Here is a 13,671-nt window from a genome sequence, read left to right on the forward strand (position 1 = left end):
CCCCACTAAACCATATCCCTAAGCTCTACATCTAAACGTCTTTTAAAGACCTCCAGGGATGGTGACTCCACCACTTCCCTGGGCAGCCCGTTCCAATGTCTAACAACCCTTTCGGTAAAGAAGTTCTTCCTAACATCCAACCTAAAACTCCCCTGGCACAACTTAAGCCCATTCCCCCTTGTCCTGTCACCAGGCACGTGGGAGAATAGACCAACCCCCACCTCGCTACAGCCTCCCTTGAGGTACCTGTAGAGAGCGATACGGTCACCCCTGAGCCTCCTTTTCTCCAGGCTGAACAAGCCCAGCTCCCTCAGCCGCTCCTCGTAAGACTTGTTCTCCAGGCCCCTCACCAGCTTCGTAGCCCTTCTCTGGACTCGCTCGAGCACCTCCATGTCCTTCTTGTAGCGAGGGGCCCAAAACTGATCACAGTACTCGAGGTGCGGCCTCACCAGAGCCGAGTACAGGGGGACGATCACCTCCCTAGCCCTGCTGGCCACACTGTTTCTTATACAGGCCAGGGTGCTGCTGGCCTTCTTGGCCGCCTGAACACGCTGCTGGCTCATATTCAGCTGACTATCAACCAATACTCCCAGGTCCTTCTCTGCCAGGCAGCTCTCCAACCACTCATCTCCCAGCCTGTAGTTCTGCTTGGGGTTATTGCGCCCCAGGTGCAGGACCCGGCACTTGGGCTTGTTGAACTTCATGCAGTTGACCTCAGCCCATCGGTCCAGCCTCTCCAGATCCTCCTGCAGAGCCTTCCTACCCTCGAGCAGATTGACACACGTACCTAACTTGGTGTCATCTGCAAAGATATGCATCTTATTCATATGTACCAGGTAGTGTTACTAATTAATACTGGTTACCGGAAAATACTTTTTTATCATGGATGCCTACATTAGAAATCCCCAGACTATAGCAGTATCTAAATAAAGGCTTGCCTATAAATGTCCCTAGGAGCACTTAACAGGGGGTGGCCTGTTAAGCTTCTGAAAGGGAACTACACAGACCTTATGTGCCTTCAAGTTCTTCATATAAGCTATAAATTTAAATACCCAAAGCAGACTGTATGCTTGCAAGGTTTCGAAAATGAGCGACTAGAAAAAATAAATAAATAAATAAATAAATAAACTTTTTCGGTTGACTCAAAGGTTTGTTTTACCTCTTGTGAAAGTGGCACGTGTTTCAGAGATTCTTAGATGTTTTTCCCCTGAACCTACATCTTTGGGAAATACTTGCAGAAGGGAGACCAGCCCAGGATGATCTGTAATTTCTTTGTAATACTGATGCACCTTTGGGATTATTTAAATGAAAAATTGTCCCTTTGTCTGTTTATTATTCTTTTATCCAGGAACAAGAGGCTTTAGCCCTACTTCCCGGGAAACTGATCCACCTGAAGGATGCTAATAAATCCTGGGCCTGCCCCAAACAGTTCCCACTACCCAGTTAAATGGTCAATGACTTATTCCATACTTGACTAACTCTTAAGAATTTAATGTGTTATGAAGCACATTACCCCTTTCCACTGAGCCAGTAGATATAGAAATTATGTAGCAAGCTTTTTTCGTTTATAAAGCTCATGTTCCACATACGTACACATATATATATATATTTATATATATACATACATACATATATATACATACATGATTTTCTTCCTCTGGGTCTGTATTCTTGAACAATTTGCTAGCACAAGGGAACTGAAAGTAAAATGGACTTACCCAGTAACATGACAGGAAAGACAAGATGTAACTCTACAGTGCTGTAGTCAGTGGAAGCTTGGCAGGGATTTCTATGGCAGCTATGCAGGACTCTAGGAAACACTTTGTGTGTGTAATTTTCCACGTTGAGCAGCAACTTACAAAAGAGCTTATTTTACACCAATTTGTTCATCTGCCATTATAAATATCAACACAATATAAAAATATCAGTTAGCTTCTAATTTCTTGACAGTAAGCAAGTATGAAAAACTCTTTATTAATTTAATGTTACTTTTGAATAATATGGTACTCTTAAAACTACAACTGAATTCTCTGGAGATTTATAGTGTCTCCTACAGAGCAGATCTAAAATAGGTCACCTAGGCTGTAAACAGTTTATATCAACTGTTAAATAACATACTTCTATGTTTCAACAAGAATCAAAATAGGCTAACTGCATGCACACCGCTACTCGGTGTCCTTGCTAGTTATGATGTATTTTAATTGAAAATACCTACATTTATTTATTTATTTAATAAATACATACAAATCCACTGAAAAACTGCAATCAGCATAGCAAAGGGGTGATCTCCACAGCTACGTGCATACCTTGGCTGCCCTTTTTGCTGTGCTTCTCTTCCTATAACACTTTCCATGCTGTGTCCTTCCTGACTCATATCCCCACTGAGATCATCGCAGATCATAGCTAAACTGTAAACTACTCCACAGTGAACAACACAAGATAGCTCTTCATCTGTAATTTTATTTTGCTGCATGAAACATGTAACAGTTTTGCTATCAGATGAATATGTTTCAGGGAGTCACAAAGAAATAGAAGTGTTTTATGGAAGGGATGATTTTTTACAGTACCAGCAAAATGTGCTTTCAAACTGTGGTGAGCAGAGATGCAAAAAATTTGGCTTAGTGATTTAAGACCTCCTACAGGGGATATTTAATTTTGAAACAGAAGAATCAAATCTCTCAGCTCATGGATTTTCTTGGCATAAGATACCAAAAATGAGTTTGTCCAAGAAAACTGTTATGTATGTGTGGAACAAAGGAGGGAAGACTCAGGGGGAGGTTAGAGGAGACTTATGTCTGTTATTAATGGAAATAAGTCTCCATTCCAGTTTCCAAGATTACAAAAATATTTTTTTTTAAATCATCTCACTTAAAAATTCTTCAGCTCTTACAAGAAAAAAAAAAAAAAAAAAAATCAAAGCAAAACAAAACAAAACAAAAACAAAACAACAACAACAAAACAGCAATCCCACTCTGATTTCAAACAGAGAGGGAAATTGGGTGAAGCGTAAGGGCACTCAGTATATCAGAAACACAAAATGTAGATCTGTCATTCTTAAACAACTTCCTGTGTTTCAAAACATTAACTGGTGCTTTTTAAAAAAAAAAAAAAAAAAAAAAAAAAAAGTTTAAGGCTCACTTCAAACCAATAAAATGAATATTTTTCATACAAGCTGCATAATGCAGCTATTAGTCATCTAACAACTTGAGCCTGCACCATGCTAAAATGCCTTCTGAAAGATTCTCAGCATTGTTAACTGACATTGAAAACATCCTGACTACTGCATACTTAGTAATTCATAAGGAGGAAGACAGCACCTTTCTGGATGACTGAATTGGGCAGCTATTAGTAGAGGCCACAGCATAATCATGGGGCCTAGAGGATTTTTTGGTGTTTGTATTTGAAATGTTCAGAATTAGAGATATAAACTGAGCAAGTTATTGGTTCTTGTAAGTAAGTAAGTAAGTAAGAAACAGCAGTTATGTATGTTAGTAGTGTTAGCGAAACATTCTGAAAAGTTCCAAAAACATTGTTTCTGCTTTTCTTAACTAAATTATTTTGGGCTTGAGCACTGTTGTGTACATGTTTTTACTCAAATCAGAGTGCTCTGAATAAGGCTGAAGTTTTGTTTGTTTGTTTGTTTTTCCAGCTGAAAGCTATCAATTTACAAGAAACAGCTCCATTACCCAAATGTTTGTGATCATGTGTGGCTTGAGGCACAGCCTGAGAAAATGTAAAGCTAGCACACAAAAGTATGAATATAATTACCAAGATGTTGATAACACTATACTTTACCAGTGTCACAGTAGCAGAATTTGACCCAGAACTTTCAAGCACAGTATATAATAATTTGATGATGACTAATCTACTTCAAGCAAATTAAAAAGGCACAGTATCATGTTTGCATTCCTCTAGTCTAGTCAAACCTTAAGTAGTGTTTAAAGAAGACCTTCAAATTCAGACCTATCACTAAGGATACCGGAAATGTTTAATGGAAGCATAAATAGTGGCATTTAGCTAATTTCTTCCTTCAGTCATATATTCTAAACCAAATGCACAGATAACAGAGTGGCAAACAAGCAATAAAGAAGAGCATTATGGAGTGGCAGATAATCATAGGGAGGGATCACAAAACAATCATTGGAAGATGAATTAGTTGAGAACTAGATATCATGCAAAGCATAAGAATGAGCAAATGCTGTACACAATCCTATCCTGTTCCTAGTGAGCTATACATAGACAATAAGCTGAACAAATTTTACAGATTTCAATAAGCTCTTATCATATCAAAACTAATGGACAAAAATAGGTTGTAAGAGAAATAAAAACATTTAATTAACAGAGAAGACAATAAATAAATGAACCCAGAGAGAAAAGGGGGGGGGGGGGGGGGGGGGAGGGGGGGGGAAGGGGGGAAGCTGTTGTTGTTTTGTTGGTTTTTTTGAGTGGAGGCACCACTGATGAAATGGAGTAGAAAGGCACAAGAAGTCTGTTCCAGATGGCAGGAACTACGAAGAAGCCTGTCCGCCCACAGTGCTATATTTCACGAAGGAACAGACAGGAGATGGAATACAGAATTTGAGGAGGGAGTTGAACAAAGATAAGGAGATACATGGTCTATTAAGAGTTTGGATCAATTCCATGGAGGTTTCAAATTCCAGGAAGAAAACTTTAGTCTCAGTCTCAAAATGAATGGGAACAGATGGCCCTACTTAACAATTCTCTTAAAAATGACAGGGGTGGTTTCAGCCAAACATATACATCTTTCAAAGTTGCTATGGGAGATGGGAAAGGGGCAGGGGGCAGAGGAGCAGGATAGCATAGAGGTTGGCTTACCAATGCAAGAAATATTACAAGTCTTACAATGATACTGAATCTCCATACATTTCTTTTGCTAGTTTATGATTGCACAGAGAACAGGAAAGAATGGGGAAGCTGGTGCCAGACCTACATCTAACAGGAAAGATAAGTGAAAACAAGCCTTCATTACTGTACATATTAACACAATATAATTGAATGGCATTTTTTTACAAAGTCTATTATTTGGGTCACGGTGAAGATTTTCAGTGTGTTCTATTTCATAAATATATGAAAAAAAAAATGTTTCACACAAACATTCTCTTTGTATGCTCTAAAGTTTTTCTCAATGAAGAGCAATATATCAGAAGCATGAGAGAAAACCCATAAATCTGATAGTGATTTGCTTTAATAGTGTAATTGCGAATTATAAAAATGTTCACTCAACTATATTCCTGCAAGTCACTATTCCTTTTAAAAGCCATTGATGAGTTAATAAGTGAGCCATATGGCTCTTTTCTTGTTGATTTAAACTCTGCTACAGGCTTCTTGAAGAATATTTGTGAAGAGAACCTATCACAATCAAATGTCACACAGCTAATTCACTCCCCCCCCCTCCCCCCCCTCCCCAGTCTGTTTATAAAGACAGATGGCAATATGTTGGATTGTCATAAAAAGTGGACTGCAGTTTAATAATCATATCTAGACATTTGCTTGGAAACTCGACTGTTCCAGAACTACTCATCCAGGATCCCTACAGCATCACACAGCACTCTTCTGTTCTGCTGTTTGTGACCTAGCGACAGCTATCAAAAATGGTATCCTAAATGTATTGAAAAAAAATGTGCCCATGACTGTTCAGCAAGTGTTATTCTGGCAAAGATATAAAAAAGCTTGGTAACAGGAGTGTTTAATTAGGAAAAATAATTTATTTTTTAAAATAGACTGAAATATCACTAGGAATTTGAAAGACTTGGAGAAATATTTTTAGTTTTATTTTTTTTTTTTTGGGGGGGGGGGAATTTAGATTGTTGGTAATTTAATATAGCTCACTGCACTAAAATTAGGATTTTATAGGGTAATATGAGCTTGTAAGTATTTCACCTCAATACAGTTCAAGTTCAACAAGAGAAAAAACAAGTCCTGAATCGATCATTTTTTAAATAAGAAATGTTCTTCTGCACATTAACTTTTCTGAAAATGAAAAGAATTCATTTGATTGTGGTACTGGATATTCTGACTTTTACTTATATGATGAAGACCTGGAAAAAAAAAAAAAAAAAAGGCAATCGACTCTCTCTGTCTTCATGACATTTCCCTGAAACTAATTTCAGATGGAAGTTCTATGTATGCTACTCCCATTCAGAGCACTGTAGTTACATTTTCACTTAAAAAGCACAGGAAAAAAAAAAAAAAAAAAAAAAAAAAAAAAAAAAAAGAGGGAGGTTGGTAGTGTTGTGAAAGGAATGGAATTGTAAAAGTGGGAAGGCACTACAAACTCATTAAGCACAGATGAATTTTAGCCTATTCAGCAAATAACTTACTGTGTCAACATATGTAAATTGCTGATAATAAAATGAAACTCAGAAAAGCTCCTAGAATAACAACATTATCCTACCAGAGCCTTTAAAATAACTTGTTACAGATGAAAGTGTAATTTTAAATATTGAGATTTGAAAATATAAGTAGCCCGCATAACCACAAGCTTTGTAATTTGCATTCTGCAGTGCAAAGTTTCAGTAAATTATAAAATTACCCAATGTATTCTGCACTTCATAGTTAGAAGCACTTCTTTGTTACCTATTTGTCCTGTTACAATGAAAGTTCTCAGAGAAAGCATTTTGGCTTTCCATATTCTGTCGTGCATCCTATGTAATATTGATGCTTTACCAAATATGTCAAAGTCTAGCAATCATGCATTATATGACAAAGGGAAAGTGCAGTTGTACTAATATTGTTAGTAGTTAAAAGGTTGTAAACAATATCTTTACATACACAACAGTTTTTGACAGATTTCTAAAGGAAATTGCATTACATATGGAATGTAAGTTTAATACTCAATTTAAAAGAAAAAAAAATAATGCTGAAATTGTTTCTTTCCAAGAAAAATTCTTCACCTACCCTTAATACAAGTTTTAATAATACTGACCATGTAATATGAGCACAGAAAAGATGATTAGTCATAGTGGCAATAACCTTAATGTATTTTGTCTGTGTATTTTGTAAATTCATTTTCACTGAGACATGTTACTTCAATTACAAATAATACCTGTGTGTGTGTGTGCTTATTTAGCTGTAACCCATGATTTCTAGAGCTTTTCAAGATTTTCCACACCTTTTGACCTTCTATTCTGTTCTCCTTCAGATTAAGTTACAGGATCAATAGATGCTCTGTCCTCTGTTCATATTTTAATTTTAATTTTATCTACTATGAGATGGAAATTTTCAAACATTTACTGCTGAAAGTATATGTCACACTAACTTCTGTCACATATTTTTACTGTAAGTTGTCTATACAAATACTTATTTCCACTGAACAATATAATGGCTCAGGTTCTAAGGGACTCTAAAGATCTTCTAGTTCCAACACTCCTGCCATGTGCAGCAATGCCACCCACTAGATCAGGTTGCCCAGGTCCTCATCCAACACCTCCAGGGATGGAGCATTCACAGCCTCTCTGGGCAACCAGTTCCAGTGATGAACCACGCTGAGTGAAGAATTTCCTTCTAACCTCTAATATAGATTTCCCCTCTTTTATTTTAAAGTCATTCCCCTCATCCTGTAATTATCTAACTGAACAAAAAAAGTTCACAGAATTACAGAATTATATAAGTTGGAAGAAACCTCCCAGATCACCTAGTCCAATCTCTGACCTAACACTAAACAGTCCCCCACTAAACCATATCCCTAAGCTCTACATCTAAACATCTTTTAAAGACCTCCAGGGATGGTGAATCAATCACTTCCCTGGGCAGCCCATTCCAATGCCTAACAACCCTTTCAGTAAAGAAGTTCTTCCTAATATCCAACCTAAACCTCCCCAATACAACTTTAGTCCCATTCCCCCTCATCCTGTCACCAGGCACGTGGGAGAATAGACCAACCCCCACCTCGCTACAGCCTCCTTTAAGGTACCCATAGAGTGCGATAAGGTCACCCCTGAGCCTCCTCTTTTCCAGGCTTTTCCAATGCCAGCTCCCTCAGCCACTCCTCCTAAGACTTGTTCTCCAGACCCCTCACCAGCTTCATTGCCCTTCTCTGGACTCCTTTGAGCACCTTGGTGTCCTTCTTGTAGCAAGGGGCCCAAATCTGAACACAGTACTCAAGGTGCGACCTCACCAGAGCTGAGTAAAGGGGGACAATTACTTCCCTAGACCTGATAGCCACACTGTTTCTTATACAAGCCAGGATGCTGTTGGCCTTCTTGGCCGCCTGAGCACACTGCTGGCTCATATTCAGCCGACTGTCAACCAATACTCCCAGGTCCTTCTCTGACAGGCAGCTTTCTAACCACACATCTCCCAGCCTGTAGCGCTGTTTGGGGTTGTTGTGCCCCATCTGCAGGACCTGGCACCTGGCCTTGTTGAACCTCATACAGTTAGCCTCAGCCCATTGGTCCAGCCTATCCAGATCCTCCTGCAGAGCCTCCCTACCCTCAAGCAGATTGACACACGCACCTAACTTGGTGTCTTCTGCAAACTTACTGAGGGTGCACTCAATCGCCTCATCCAGATCATCGATAAAGATATTAAAGAGAACTGGCCCTAGTACTGAGCCCTGGGGGACTCCACTAGTGACCAGCCTCCAACTGGATTTAACTCCATTCACCATGACTCTTTGGGCCTGGTTACCCAGCCAGTTTCTAACCTAACAAAGTGTACACCAGTCTAAGCCAAGAGCAGCCAGTTTCTTGAGGAGACTGCTGTAGGAAATGGTGTCAAAACCTTACTGGAGTCAAGGTTCCATCCACAGCCTTTCCCTCCTCCACTAAGCACATCACTTTGTCATAGAAGTAGATCAGTTTTGTCAAGCAGCACTTGCCTTTCATAAACCCATGCTGACTGGGTCTGATCGCCTGCATGCCCTGCAAGTGCTGCGTGATGACACTCAAGATAATCTGCTCAATGAGCTTCCCTGGCACTGAAGTCAAACTAACAGGCCTATAGTTTCCTGGGTCTACTTTCCAGCCCTTCCTGTAAATGGGAGTCCTGTTTGCCAGCCGCCAGTCAAGTGGGACCTCCCCTGATAGCCAGGACTGCCGATAAATGATGGAAAGCAGCTTGGCCAGTTCTTCCACCAGCTCTCTCAGTACCCTTGGGTGGATCCCATCTGGCCCCATCAACTTGTGTACATCTAAGTGCTCTAGCAGGTCTCCAACCATTTCCTCATGGGTTGTGAGGGCCACAGTCTGCTCCCCATCCCCTTCCACCACCTTAGGGTACTGGGCATATAGAGAACAACTGGTCTTGCTGCTAAAGACTGAGGCAAAGAAGGCATTAAGCACCTCAGCCTTTTCCTCATCTCTTGTCAGTAAGTTCCCCCCCACATCCAGTAAAGGATGGAGATTCTCCTTAGTCCTCCTTCTCATGTTAATGAATTTATAAAAACATTTTCTGTTGTCTGTAACAGCAGTAGCCAGATTGATCCCCAGATGAGCTTTGGCCTTTCTAATTTTGTCCCTACACATCCTTACAACACCATAATCCTTCTGAGTGGCCTGCCCTCTTTTCCATAGATCATAAACCCTCTACTTTTTTTTTTTTTTCCTAAGCTCTAGCCACAGCTCTGTACAGCCAGGCCAGTCTTCTTCCACACTGGTTCATCTTTTGGGAACGTGGGGACAGACCGCTCCTGAGCCTTTAAGATTTCCTTCTCGAGGAGTGCCCAGCCTTCCTGGACTCCTCTGCCCTTCAGAACTGCCTCCCAAGGGACTCTGCCAACCAGTGTCCTGAACAGCTCAAAGTCTGCCCTCCGGAAGTCCAAGACAGCAGTTTTACTGATCCCCCTCCAAGCTTTGCCAAGAATAGGGAACACTACCATTTCGTGGTCACTCTGCCCAAGACAGCTCCCGACCACCACATCTCCCACCAGTCCTTCTCTGTGAACAGAAGGTCCAGCAGGGCACCTCCCCTGGTGGGCTCACTAACCAGCTGTGTCAACCTTTAATCTAGTACTGACATGTCCACCATTAAACCATGTCCCGAAGCACCACATCTACACATCTTTTAAATATCTCCAGGGATAGTAATTCACTGGGCAGCCTGTTCCAATGCTTCACAACCCTTTCATTGAAGAGTTTTTTCCTAATATCCAATCTAAACTTCCCCTGGTGCAACTTAAGGCCATTTCTTCTTGTCTTATCATTTGGTGCTTGGATGAAGAGACCCATCCCCACCTTGCTATAGCCTCCTTTAAGTAAATTGTAAGGTCTCCCTTGAACCTCCCTTTTCTCTAGGCTAAAGAACCCCAGCTCCCTCAGCTGCTCCTCATAAAACTTGTTCTCTAGACCCTTCACCAGCTTCATTGCCCTTCTCTGGACACAGTCCAGCACCTCAATGTCTTTCTTGTAGTGAGGGGTCAAAAACAGAACATAGTATTCAAGATGCAGCCTCACCTGAGCCAAGTACAGGGAAATAATCACTTTCTTAGTCCTGCCTGCCACACTGTTGCTGATACAAGCCAGGATGTTGTTGGTCTTCTTAGGCATTTGAGCATACTGCTGGCTCATATTCAGCCAGCTATCAGCCAGTACCATCTGGTCCCTTTCCACCAAAGAGCTTTCCAGCCACCTTTCCCCCTGCCTCTAGTATTGAATAGGATTGTTGTGCCCCAAGTGCAGGACCTGGCACTTGGCCTTGTTGAACCGCATACAGTTCACCTTGGCCCATTAGTCCAGCCTATCCACATCCCTCTGCAGAGCCCTGTTACCTTTGAGCATATCAACACTCCAACCCAACTTGTTGTCATCTGCTAACTTACTGAGGATGTACTCGATCCCATCATCCAGGTCATATATAGAGAGCCCTGCAGGACACCACTTATGACTGGCCTCCAACTAGATTTAACTACATTCACCATGACTCTTTGGTCCCAACCACCCAGCCAGCTTTTAATCCAATGAAGTGTACACCCATGAAGCCATGAGCAGCCAGTTTCTCCAGGAGAACGCTGGGAAGATATTTGCCTGTATTTTTTATGACATTGGTATGCTGCTCCTAGAGCTGGTCAGTTGATCACTATACATATATTTGCTGTACTTTTTAAATTATTATTTAAAATATATCTACATTGCATATCAGTATATCTATACTGTAATTCCTAAACCAAAAACCAATTTAGGAGAAATATTATTCAGTCCTATAACAAGAAAAGAAAGAACAACAACAACAAGTATCAGCAAACCAGCATAATTTTTGAATTTAATGTCAAATATTTTTCAAAGAAATAAAAGAAAACATTGCTTCTATCATGATTATTACCCCCAAGTTATTTTTTTTTTTTCTTGAAGGATTAAAGAATCAAGGTAAATGTAATACCAGAAGTTATTCTTTTGGTTTTGTTTCAGAAATCAATATGGCATGTTGGGGCAAGGATCCTGGTATCCTTTTTTGTGAAGTTTTGTCTTTTCAGAAATCCCTTTGTAGTAATTCTGGTATAAATTCCAAGAACAGATTATTTGGGCAAGTATTTAATAAACAGTCCACAAGAGTTCTGCAATTATTATGTTTAATGAAAAGGATGGCAGGCTTGTTCTCCTTGGTTGTTTTGTTCACTACCAAAAGGGTATAAAAAAGCAGATAAGGTTCTTCCATACCAGTTTAATAAAATTTTTAAGTCCAGGCTTTTCAGAAAGGTTGTAACAATTACATCCAATGTTGGGAAGCATGACAAGTCCAGTATCTTAGTCTATAGTAATAACAAATATATTTTGTATATGTTGTTTGTAGATACAAATAGGTTATGTTGTATACAAATTACATATTAAATGTAATAATATGCTTATCCTCCTGCTTAAGGGGGAAGTCTAATTGTAGCTACTAGTTTAAAGGAAACTGAAAAAACACAGAAGTAATTAGGATTCAACATGTGTCACTATTTTCTGACATAATTTTCTAAAATAATGCCCAAATGCAATACCATTAAGACTAAGACACCTTTATGAATGTAACTTTTTGGAAAATAAATAGTCTGGCAATGTACAGGCATTAGCTGCTCTTCACATTTCTTCAAAGCACTTTGACAAAAAGAAGACTGAGAAGGTTCTTTCCAGACAGTCAGGAAGCTAACTTCTGTTTACAAAATGACAGTCTTTCCCATATATCTTCCATGATCTAGCCAGGGACTTTTTCATGTAGCCACAGACTGACATGAGACAGAGACATCTCCATGGTATATTTTCATACATTTCAGATGCCTATCTAAGGCTGCATGCATTTTCTACCTGGAAAGTTGTGCAACTTTGTTGTGAAGCTGGTCCAATAGGGGTTTTCCACGACACTTGGTGTGGAAGGATGACTTGAGAGACTTCAACATGAGTTACTACGATGAGTTACCATGACCAAAGCTTGTTGCAGTCTTGTTGGAGCTTGTTGGCTGATCCTGTCAGCTCATTCCATTATCCATTAGTTAGAGAAAAACAAAACAAAACTTATGGGTATTTCTGAAGTACTTTTTAATGTGTAATAGCACCAGTAGTATGATAGGTACTCTACAGACTCATTATACGGTGATATATGGAAAAGTCTTTGCCATCTATTCAAGTCTGGGGAAAATCACCAGTGATGCCATTTCTAACCCAATACCTTTATCCTAATGAAAGTTGCTATAGTTTAACAAAAACATCCTTCTCTTTTCATTTGAGCAATTTCACATTTGAGTAAGACCATCTGCCTGTTTCACGATAGGTGGACTAGGACAGTTTATTCATCCTCATTCATCATTTATTGATACTTAAAAGCCAACATTTTCCTTTTGACTGGTAGGAAGGGGACACAACTCTGTTTTAAAAATGCTGGGTTCTCCTATTGTACATAGTTTTTTTTACTCTAATTATCTTATTGTCTTGCCATCCTTCATGTCAGATGTAAACCAGCAGCAAGTGTTTTTCATACACACTTAAACTAAATTGAATTTTCTCACAAATGTTTAAGCTAGGAGCATACACAAAATAATTTACTACAGCTCTTGGTGGGAGGCAACTTATTATAGCAAAACCATATGTGTGAAATTTTTAATATTTTAATGATGTAAGGGGTTAAAACAGTTTAATCTTTTCTCAGAATCTGGCCACAGAACATCATAATTTTCAGATACATTTATCTTTGGTTTTCATTTATTAAATTTTCAGCGGCTTACAGAAATTTGAAACCCCAAATCATCTTTAAGCTGGTCATTCACCTCTCTCTAATCATTCTTCAGCCGTGGATTCATAACAATATAATCTTTGCACTTTCTGCCTTTCAGTAGAAATATTTCAGAAATATCCATGAGACAGTTGGGTACTTCTGTAATTATCAAATAATTAAATATGAACCTCTCTACCTTTCCTTTTGTTTTGCTGAAATATTTCACAAGTGATCACCAGTCTCTTTACTGTGGTTGTTTGCAACTCCAAATCTCATTCTACTGAGCTATTTCCTCAAACTGAGCTGTGTGCTGTGGATATGTGGTTTGGATAAAAGAAAGAAAAAGAAGAAGAAAAAGAAGAAGGAGGAATGAATAAAAAAGAGAAGAGAAAGAGAAAGAGAAAGAGAAAGAGAAAGAGAAAGAGAAAGAGAAAGAGAAAGAGAAAGAGAAAGAGAAAGAGAAAGAGAAAGAGAAAGAGAAAGAGAGAGAAAGAGAAAGAGAAAGAGAAAGAGAAAGAGAAAGAGAAA

The sequence above is a fragment of the Oxyura jamaicensis genome, chromosome Z (assembly GCF_011077185.1).
Source record: "Oxyura jamaicensis isolate SHBP4307 breed ruddy duck chromosome Z, BPBGC_Ojam_1.0, whole genome shotgun sequence".
Taxonomy (NCBI): domain Eukaryota; kingdom Metazoa; phylum Chordata; class Aves; order Anseriformes; family Anatidae; genus Oxyura; species Oxyura jamaicensis.